The sequence below is a fragment of the Lutjanus erythropterus genome, chromosome 7, assembly GCF_056507025.1.
Source record: "Lutjanus erythropterus isolate fLutEry1 chromosome 7, fLutEry1.hap2, whole genome shotgun sequence".
Lineage (NCBI taxonomy): Eukaryota > Metazoa > Chordata > Actinopteri > Lutjaniformes > Lutjanidae > Lutjanus > Lutjanus erythropterus.
Window position 1 is genome coordinate 22,024,892 of NC_139323.1, and position 11,583 is coordinate 22,036,474.

An 11,583-nucleotide genomic window follows, 5' to 3' on the forward strand; every position below is an offset into this window, starting at 1 on the left:
CGTTTTTACTGACTCCATACTTCCTCGCCCTGTTGTTCTGCTGTCATTCTGTATTGTTAACTTCCACAGAAACAAAATAGTCAGCTCTATGTCAGAGGAATGTGAAGTTCGCCTGTTGTATGTGTCTGTTTAACTCCAGCAGGACTGAACTCTAGGTAAGAAGGTAAATGATGAAATTGGCTTGCAAGGCATCCCGTAATTGACTTAGTCAAATGTTTCATTTTGTACCGCTTTTCCTTGCTCTCACTCTCTCTGGCAGCACTATCTTTGCTCTGCCACCTCCTCCTCTTATTTCTCTCGTCACATGGACAGTTTGTTCCCCTCTCCCTGCTCCTCTTTGCTCCTCATCAAATTTGCCGTGTTTTGTATGCTTGAGTATCACTGGGTCCCTGTTGGTGAATATCACAAGCCCTATGGCTGTCAACCATTTTTTACTATATTCAATGTTTTATTGGGTTTCTGGAGGTCGCTTTAAAACTTCTCCTTTTCGTGAATGTGTGTTGACACCTGTGCACTGGCTGCAGATTTAAATGTTTTTCTAGAAACAGCGACACATTTATATGAAAAATAGTGTGGTTATATGCTTTGAAAGTACAGCTTTCATTAATATCCTACTGAACAAACTGATGCCTTTTTTTGAGAGTGCTGGATATTTTTCCAGTGTAGGAGGACACTCATTGTGCTATGGAAAGTACCAACACTTAACCATTTTTAACAGATGTTTTTCTTGTTTTGTTTTGTTTTTTTGTGAGTAATTTTCCGAAAGCTTAGAGGAAGGTATGTGTGCGAGTATGTGTGTGTATGTGTCCAATGTGTACTTATGTGCACTTGCACTTGGACTCTCACAAACACACTAAGTAAAGTCTATTCTAAGGCAAATTAACTAATACAGGCAATCTACTGTAAAAACCATTCCACAGTCTAAAATATGACCCTCAATTTCCATCATGCTTGCTGGACTGGGAAGTTTGTTAAAATTGCCTGTTTGCCAACTGTCATTGTGCTGGTTTATATTTTTAACTATCAATGAGGAGTTGCATATCTTGAGGTCAGATGCATTTTGCATTTTTTTCATTGCTTGTCCTTGATGCTTAATGTCACCGACGGGCTGACGTGACTGACAGCTGCTTCTTGACTCTGTGCTACTTACCACAATATTTTACTTCTCTATCACCATAGCAACCTCAGGAAATCATCTTGCAACCTCGTTGGGGGTCCCAACCCCACAGTTGAAAACCACTGGTGTAGACTGTACTTGAGTATAAAACTTTGAAGGTCTAATGTGTTAGATTTAGAGGGATTATTGGAAAATATTTCAGAAATGGAATATAATATCTATAAGTATATTTTCATTAGTCCAAATTCACCTTAAAATAAGAATTCTTGTGTTTTCATTACCCTAAAATGAACCATTTAATTCATTGGTCAGCAGCATGTGCCTCCTGAGCTGCATGCAACTATTTTGCCCCTCAGTAGCCACTGAGCCACTGTGGTTTGACAAAAAATATATATAAATGAATAATGGTTATTTTTTAACATTTTAATATTTATTTTTCATTGTTGTAGGGCTAAAGTTATTATTCCTCCATAGAAGCTGCCACTGTGGTTGTTTGGTCAGTGTAGGTTCTCCGACGTGCTTTGAGGTGAAAGTGAGGCAAGGTGTTCAATCTGCAAGATCATAGCTAGATGCCACACACACTCTTTAAGTCAAATCTGATCACTGTTCCATTACTAATGCCTTAAACTGTAAAGTAATGCATAACAAATGGTGCTGGTACAAATTATTTTGCAGCTTACATTAAAATTTTTCATACTATATTACGAAATAGCCATTCATATTTTCATCATTCAGTTCACCTGTATTGTTCATTTTCATTCATAACATTCATTCATTCATTCTGGTCTATATTAAGGCCTCTTCAGCTAAAGCATTATTTTATTCCATAATATTACTTTCACAGCCTACTCATGTCTGGCTTTGTGGCATCAACTTTGCTGGAATGTACGCTATTTCTAAACTTCTATTCTATGAAAGTCATCTTCTTATAAAGAATATTTAATTCTTCATCATGAAATTCTTCTCTTCACTTTCCTGATTAAAGGTGTATCATTATTTTGTCCAATCTTTAAACTGCTTTCTAATTAATACTCAGCCCAGTTCCCTGGCTTGCTACAATTTTCTGTGAATCTATAGGCCAACAAGAGATCACCTATACTACATTTACCATCACGCCATTGTTATATGTAAATCTTCTGCCCACAGCACCAAATTATATACTGTGACTAATTCAATAAATAAGTTTAAAAAATACTTTGTTGTTGATCTCTCCTGGTTGAGCTTTTCTCGGATCCCTTAGCTCAGATGTTGTTTAGACTAAAGCCGAGGATGTCACTCCAGTTTTAAACTCTCCCCATTCTTTCTAATCTTAATTTTCTTATATTTTGCTGTGTTTATTGTCATGCATCAATATACCAAGGCATATGAAAACATACTTGGCAATACATCAGATTCTAATGAATAGTTTGGATGAAAATACACCTTTGGTCTGCTTATTGTTGCCATATGCCAAAACTCGTGAATACTGTTTTTTTTTTTTTTTTTTTTCAATCTCATACACATAAAAAAATCACAAGGAGAGTTAGTAAAAATAATTAATCTTTTCCTGGAAGCTTAATTACACAATTTTTATTTTAATCATGTCAAAATTTTCTCAAATTTCTAGAATTTATTTTCTGAATACTGGCTGCCTGAGCACTGAATTTTTTAAAGTTTAAAGCAAATAGTTTATTTTTACAGTGTAACCTGTTGTTTATTCTAAGCATGTTATAATGGACTTCAGTGAAACAGTGTTTATAGCTCAGTCATTAGTAATCACTCAAAGTGTTGATGAGTGACTAGCAAAAGCTGATATTTCAATACCACAAATACAGGAAGGAGAAGATGAAAAGTTTTATATATACATATTAATATATTGTCAAGCAGACATGTTGATGAATAGTCAATTGGACCCATTAGGTAACAAAATGGAGTCATGCTGTAACTTTCAAAGATTTAATTTCCGTAATTTTTCCTGTCTGGACTTTGTGACTCAGGCTGAAACCCAAACTTGCCCACAACGGACAGCAGTTCAACAGCAGTGTTTTGTTTTGAAGGTTATTTGCCCAAGATGTCAAAGGAAATCAGATGTTTCCCACATCTCTCTGCCCTCTATAGCCCTCTCTGGTATCCCCTCCCTCTCAGTGCTTCACCCAACCTCCAACCCCACAGAGCTGGAAGGAGGTTTGTTGATGGATGTTGAAGGCTGCTCCGGTCCCACAGCAATTAACTCTTCTCCTGCAAGAAGCAGCCTGTCAGGTTGATGGAATCTCCCCACCACTGCTGCCTGTCACACAATCCAGGAGGGGCTGCAGACAAATGCTTCATCTATGTGTTTGCTTTACTGTTTTGCCTACGGTCCAGAGCTAGCACAAGCAAAGAGCTACGAGGTGCATCGCAAGCTATCAAGTGCTCCAGTGTCAGCTAACACAGTCTCTGGCTGTACAGTGTAGCAGGTCTGTGTGATTATAGGGGTTCAAAGAAGGGAAGGGCTGAAGATCATGCATTGCAGAAGCAAGAGTACAAGAGCTGAGGTACTGCTGCTTGGGTTATGTTTTACCTGGTTAAAAATAAGAATATTTTCCTGTAGAAAACTGCTCAAATGACATTTCACCATGACTTAGTACGTTCTGTGTTGAAGAATTTAATGTGGTATTGACTTTGTTTGTCTTATTGTACTAAACATGGGTGATATTGATGTTTACTGTACATACTGTGCTTGTTTTGCTGCAGGAATTCAGGATGCATAAACATGCAGAATGTGAAAGATAGAAGAAGAACAGTATTTTTGTCACTTATTTGCTTCGACTGAGGACAGTACAATTTCTGTCCCATTTGTCTGTCTGTTTGTTAGTTAGCCTGATATCTTAAAAAGGAATATTTCAACAGGATTTGGTTGATATTTTGGCTATGGTCCAAGGAACAATTAATTACATCCAATAATATTCCGGTTTGTAATCATATTAATAATGATGTTATCCTGTGATTGTCACTATGTGTATTTTGCAGGTGCAATATCACCCCAAAGTTGAGGATTAAAAAACAGTAACATCTTTTGAAATTAATAATTAAGCAGCTGGGAATCATTTTTTACAGGATTGGATTCCATTGTAGGATTTTGCACACTTCATCTCACCCTCCCCTTCCAAAGAAGCTTCCAGAGGCCCTATCTAGAGCCTTTGCTCAATTTGTCTGTTTTGGGCTTCTGTAGAAACACGGCGGTCTCCATGGAACAAGACCCACAACCTCTGTAGATATAACACCTCATTTTTAGGTTAGAGAACACACAATTGTTTGTATTTTCAGATCATTATATACTAATAAAATCATAATAATGAATAATACATTCCATTTTTCATTTTCTGCCAATAGATCCCTGTCAGTCTCACACACCTGACCTTTAACTGAATCCCAGATATATTCAGTAAAAAGATACTGAAGCCTTACGCAAAGGAAAGCAGGAACAAATGCATAATAATCTCCATGCCATGGTACTGTCAAGAATAATACTGTTTGAATAAGCTGAGAACAGTTTTTTCAAATGGTGGTGATAAATTTCATCTATAGCCTATTCATATGAAGTATATTTACCTTGTGTCCACCTTCCACCCCTGGAAGAGGCTTACAGTTCAGTGCAGTTTGGCCGGCAGAGTGGAATAGGGTATGATATCACCACTGCGGGTCAATGTAGTTGGCTTGTACCAGGGAAAGGGGAATATATCCATCCAGGTGTGAAATCGATTGGGCGTCCTGACAACCTATGTCAACATCTCCTCTCCGACTTCTGCTCCACTCTCACGTTTTACTTTTCCTCTGAAATTCAAAACCTTGCGTGGCTTCCTTGATCAACCGTGTTTCATATGATAATGCTATTCTCTTCCTACCATCTCAAACAACAATGCGTAACCTTTCACCTTGAGGCAGCAGCGTTTTTTGCCAGTCATGCCTTCCTCCTGCTCAGTCCGTCAAGTTCACACCCTGGCACTTGTTGCTCATCTAGATGAGGTGTGTGCTTTGAAGTATGGAGCCCAAGGCTGAGTTAACTGGCAGTCAGGCTATCACAGACATTGAATGCAGACTGTAGATAAAGCTAACCTGCATTTTTTAATAAAATATAAATAAAAAATGTTGGTAGTCGTCATGTATTTACACAGGTCCTGTCTGCCTCAGACTGAGGTTCACTGTATTTTTGTTACCTCTTCTTGCTGACATTGTTGTCCCACTTCTCTGATATGACTTCACTATGCTGCAGCCACAAAACCCCCTTGAGAGCCACAGTCTAGCTTATTATATTGCACATAGCATTAATAATAATAATAATAATAATAAGAAGAAGAAGAAGAAGAAGAAGAAGAAGAAGGAGAAGAAGAATTTGTAAGCACCTTTCAAGCCATCCAAGGACAGGTGTAGTATTTAACTGGGAGCCAGTGCTATTCTTGAAAGGTGGGGGTGATCTCCTCCCAGGAATTCTGTACTAAGTCTCATGTAGGTACACTGAAGAGAAGTGAACTACAGTTGTAGATGTAATAAAGGCATGAATCAGAATGTGTCACAGAGTGGGAAAGAGAGGGGTACGGTCTGGAGATGTTCTTCCTTTGTGTCAAAACAAAGGGTGGAGTCTGGAGTTATACCAAGATTTTCTAACTCAGTAACGGGATTCGATAAAACCACGGACATAAATAAATGGGAAATTTTGTGAAGTGTGGCTGGGGAGGAACTGAGGACAGGCTCAGATTTAGCCAAATAAGTATGTGTATATAGAGTTGTGTGTCATCAGCATAGCAGTGAGAATTGGGGCTACACTGACAAATTATATGTTCAAAGGCGGGAAATGTAATGATGATAAAGACCCAGGAACTGAGCTCTGGGGGACACCATGAGTCAGGGAGGAAGCAGGACACAATGTCAATCGACAAACTGTTGTCTAATCTTAAAGTAGGACTTGAAATATGATCACTGAGCACAACTCAGAACATTCCAAATATTATTTAAAAATTGTTGAAAATTCAGTTTCAGGGCAAGTAATTCTCATTTCTGTCTCACAACACCTACCTTCAGTATCTCTAACCCAACATCATAAAGATAAAATCACTAATATTAGATCTATGATACATTAATATTACAACTCAACTGTATGTTGGAGTATGGCACAATCTTTACTGGGCTACCAGGATGAATGCTACTTGGCTGACAGCGCCAACATAGTGAATAATATAAGTGCTTTAAGGGTTAGCTGGCTGGCCGATGAAATCTCACACTGTTAGCTGTGAGATAACACAACAATCTCTACATCACACTCCACCATCTTTGCTATAGCTTGTTACATCTGAAAAAAAAAAATAGATTTCTCTCCCACCATTTTTACCCCATCTTACCCCACCCTTACATGCAAGGCACAGTACCATCTAAGATGTCTGTAGGTCCTGCTTCCTTGTATTAGCAGGCCCACAGGGCAGGTAAGCCACTTAACCTGTCATCTCAAATTGTGTGCACAACAGCAGATAGGTGGCTCGGCTCTCCCTTCATGCAGGACAGAGCGGAGCACTCAGACTGCGTAGGAACAGTGGAGACTGCAGCTGAGTGAGGGCCACGGGGATGCTCAGATGCTTACGGGTCAGATGGGGATGCACAAGTGTGTGTTTGAGATGAGTGGAGGGGCGATGAGACTGATGGTTGCTACCAAATGGACTATAGTTATTGTACTACATGGGCTGGCTCTGAGGGTGTGTAGATGTGGAAAATGTCAGTGGATACTTCATGAAGGGATGGCATCTCAATTTTTCCTCAGCGTCCCCTGAAATGTGCAATGGAGCAGATTCTTTTGCAGTTTGGTTTGTTTAAGCTCATGTACTCCATCTGACATCTTGCAAATTTTTACTTACAGTAACTCATGCTCTTGTGCAACAATACCCTGCTTCAAATATATCCAGTGGTACACACACAACCAGGTTTTGGGTATTGAATGGCTCTACAGTTTGGGGGGGGGTGTCAGTCCAATTTGTATATGAAATGTTTTATCATATGATAATGACATCATTCTGACTAGTATAAAAGCAGACATGCAGTTCACTGTGATGAGTTGTCTGACTCAATCAAGTGTCATGTTTGTAAGTTGATGTTCATTTGTAATGAAATTAACTGAAACCAGAGGCTGCCTGCAGGGTTGGAAAATAGTTTACAAGTTTAAAGCAATACTCAGCAGTGTGCTTCGAACAAGCATAGATCACATAAAGTGATGTTTAAAATAGAAAATAAAGACAGACAAAGTGTATGTGATGTGTAGTAAATGGACTGAAACACCGCAAAAAAACCTGTAATGGTCCTTTAAAGGAAAAATATGAAATATATTTACTGTATTAAATCATAAAATGACCAAGATATGTCATCAGAGATTAAGGAAACAGTTGAAATACCGACAACAGCGCTACAGCCAGCACGGTCTGCTTTAAAATTTCCATTCAGGTCCAGAACATCTGTTTTTCTTTACTTCATGTTTCATGTTAATCTGTTCAAATTAACGCTGAATGTTCTCATAATGATTCAGTGTCTGTTTATGAGTCGTAAGAAATCATTAATCACCTTTTAGAAGGAGTAGTTCCTGCAGACTGCTGGAAACCTTCCTGTCAGTCTGGAGTGTAGAGGGCATCTACAGCTCCAACTTGCTAGTTGGACTGCAGTACTGATTTTTGAACACCAAGGTGGTTATTTTGAGGCGTATTTCAATAACATGAACATAATTTGAGGTGACGCACCACACCTTCTGATTTCTTTTGCTGATGCTGACTGACATGACTGTAGTGTAAGCTGTGTGTGGTTGTATTATCTTCCCCTGCACTCCCCCTGCAAAACCTATTAAAAATATGTCTTCCTGCAAGGTCATATTGAAGCATCTGTTGTGTGTCATGAGTTAAAGTATTTGTGTTTGTCTCATCTCTGCAGCGAAGTGACTGTGAAGTGACATATAAGCAGTCATTCAACACATTGTAAATTGTTCACCCACTGTAGAGCTCTCCTTTTTCAATCACACTGAGGAATGAGGATATTTATGACTTTGGGTTTTTGATGGAAGGAAAGTGAAAGAGGACTCCCGAAACCACATCTTTGACTGAGCATTTTTTAAACTATCAGCACTTTCCATCACCTGGCGTTAAACAAGTGATCCTGTACGTCTTTACAGATTTCATCAGTCTGGCGTATTTTGATATTTACTGCCTCTAGCCAATGGGCTCTTCTTATTAATCTTACCCTTACATTCATATTCTTATGTCAGGCCCTCGAACCTCTCAATTCCCCTCACTCCTTGTCGCTGCCTCTCATTCTATGGCTTTACAACTTAACTTGACATATCTATTTATTGATCGGGTCTGCAGCACGGAGCTGTTTGAAGTAGCGTTCCGTCTGACTATCGACTACCCTTGTCCTCCACCCGCCCTCCCCCTCCACCCACTTCAGCTCCTCCACATCTGTACTTGACAGGCTCACTTACGCTCCTTTCCTCCGTTCCCTTCTCCTTCCCTTCACTCTGCCAGTCTTATCTGCATGACAGAGGAAGTGAAAGGGGGTCACTATCTGTCGTCCAATCAGATGAGTAAACACCCACAGTCCTTCACTGTGGTAAAAATCAATAGCCAACAGGCTTTATAATAGACATGCCCATCTCAAGCTGGGCACAAGATTAGCAGCATTAAGTAGATGTTGCCAGACACATCCTTGACACATACAAAAGAAAAGAAGAGGGTCACTTTCTGAGGAGAAACTGATATGTCATGTTGTTTTTCTGCATTTTTAACCAAAAGTTAATTTGATGTGGGGTATTAAATTCTAATCTAACTTTAGATGTTTACTACTTTCTTACAGTCTTTATTATTCAATCTAAAATTGCCCCTTAGGTATCTTCGGCATCACTAAAAATACCCATCAGCCCACTCTTTATTGCAGACAGCATCTGTCTTGAAGCAGCACATCTAATGCATCTGGGCAGAAGCCCTTTCCTAATTACAAAATGTAATTATGCTGGAAGTCGCTTTTTCTAGAGTTCATGTGCATGCTTATTAAAGGACCATGACTTTCATTTTTCTATATTTCTCAAAACAGCCTTCAATTTAATTACAGCTGTGCCACCGTTCAGCTAGTCCTGAACCTCAGATTGTTATCAAACTTTTATTTTTTATTGCTTGGCATGACAAATGAGTGGGCTCTGTAAAACTCGTTAAATATAGATTAATATCGTGGATGATGTTTCCGTAATATCACACATAGTCCCGTCTGATTATGAAGTATTAAGTTACTTATCAAAATAAGATCTGTTAAAGGTTATAAGAAAGACCTTGAAGTGTGCCAGCTGAAGCATGCATGTACAGATCCTTCACTGGTCCTATAGCATCCCATGGTTAACAGTATATTACCCCTGGACCATGTTTGCTTTTTCCAATATTGACATTGTGTCCAGGTGCTTCAAGTCATTTCCTCCTGTGTAGCTGCCAGCCTTAACTCACACCTAAGGGCTAGATAAGGCCTCTTTGCTCCACCGCACTTCATAACGACATACACGCACACAACCAGGCCAGTGTGTGTGTACATCTACTGTACACACAGAGGCTCACTCTAAGCTTATAGCAATCTGTGGGCATTCTTTTAAGCTCCCCTGGCCGCAGTGGAGGCACTGATGCTGTACATCAGGTGAGGGAGGAAAGCTTTTTATAGCTGCTGTTTGGCCCGAAGCTGCGCTCTGCGCTCAAACATGTCAGAGCTGGAGAGAGGTGCTCCTCTCCCTGAGGTCTCTGCTGTGTCCACTCTGATGTTCATATTCAGAAATGAGTTTTACAAACTTTTTATGAACGCAATATAAAAAGCCATTCTTCAGTGGCTATTAACATATCATGCACTGTGGCCAGTGCACACTAAATGTTACTTACTATGTTGAATTTTAAAAACTACATCATTTGTAATATTGTGGTGTGAGTATCCTATAAACTATTGAGGTAGTTGGTAGTCTTACCACCAACCACCATGGTGTTGTTAGTATCTTTTTCAAAGCTGAGACTACATTTACTGTTCCTGTTGCAAAGAGGATGCTGCCACCTCTCCCTCATGTCTACTGAAGGTGAGGAAAACACTGCCAACTGCCCCCTTTGTTTTTGTGTTGCAACAATAATCAAATCCGACCCAGCAGCACGGTGAAAAGTGAAGACGCTGGCAGTGGTGTCCTTCTACAGATCTTGTTTATTGTTAGACTTTCAGATTCAACGATGAAAACATTTTCAGGTTCACAGACTTGACGTTTGACCCTCTATTGTAGAGACTGAATGATAAATGTCTGAAATTTTCAATCATTGATAGATAAATTCATCAATTCATAGGTCAGATACAATAGTGTTTCACATGCAGGGTTCATTGTATTTCAGTTCAGACAATTTTCTTTGATATGAAATCTAGATTTTGACAATTTAGTAAGTTCACATCCTATGTCCTACCTCTTCTCTCTCTGGGCTCCAGTAAGAGTTGAGCAGTCTTGGTACCTGGTGGCAGCTTCCTCCTTTTGGTTTCCTGTGCTTAGATATGCTATGTGCAAGGCTATGTTGAAAAGAGAACCAAATTTTGTTATACGTTAACCCTAATTTCACATAGCAATATCTATCTCCACATTGGAGATACATGTGGCTGCACACATCACGCTATAGGGGGAAAAAACGCTCACAGCTATGTAATTCATAGTGCTCAGAGTCATTGCAAAACAGTGTTGTGGGGTAACTCCTTTTGGGAGGAACATTTGCTAATGAGGAGGTGAGCTCTGGCATAAAAATGGCCAAATCCCCACAATAGAAAAGGTGTCAGGCTCTAGCTTGTCTACATTTGTACTTCTGGTGTCTGGGTTACGGAAAGGGTAACTTTCCATTTTTAGCATGTAAGTTGCTAGCTTGGAAGTTGTTGTTCTTTCTAATATCATCAGAGACTTTGAAAACAGTAACACACAGATAGGGACAGTGACAGGCTTATACTCATACTCTCACATCTACTCCACAGCAAGCTAAATTTAATGTACTGAATATGTAATAAAATGTTGCATGATTCTGATATAAAGGTATACATACAATTTGCAAAATAGGACATGTGGATGATGTATGGACTTGCTTAAGTGGACACTTATGAGACAGTATCTGTAGGCCACTCTGGGCCTTAATGGTACTTAGAGTGGCTAAAGCATAAATGAAGTAATGAGGTAGACAGTCATTTTTCATGTGGAGGTGGATATTACATGTCGCTTGTCAACATAATTACATATGTATCATAATGCATGAGCCAACAGTGATTACAATTAGACACTCGCCTGATTGCTTAGTGAGTGCCAGCGTTTTAAGCTCAGGTCAGCAACTGGAATCAGACAGGAGCCATACAAACACTCATTAACTTTCTTTTTGTCATGCACCATACTTAAGCTAACAAAAGCCCACGCTACCTTCCCATAATTACATTGTTATATTGGCGGG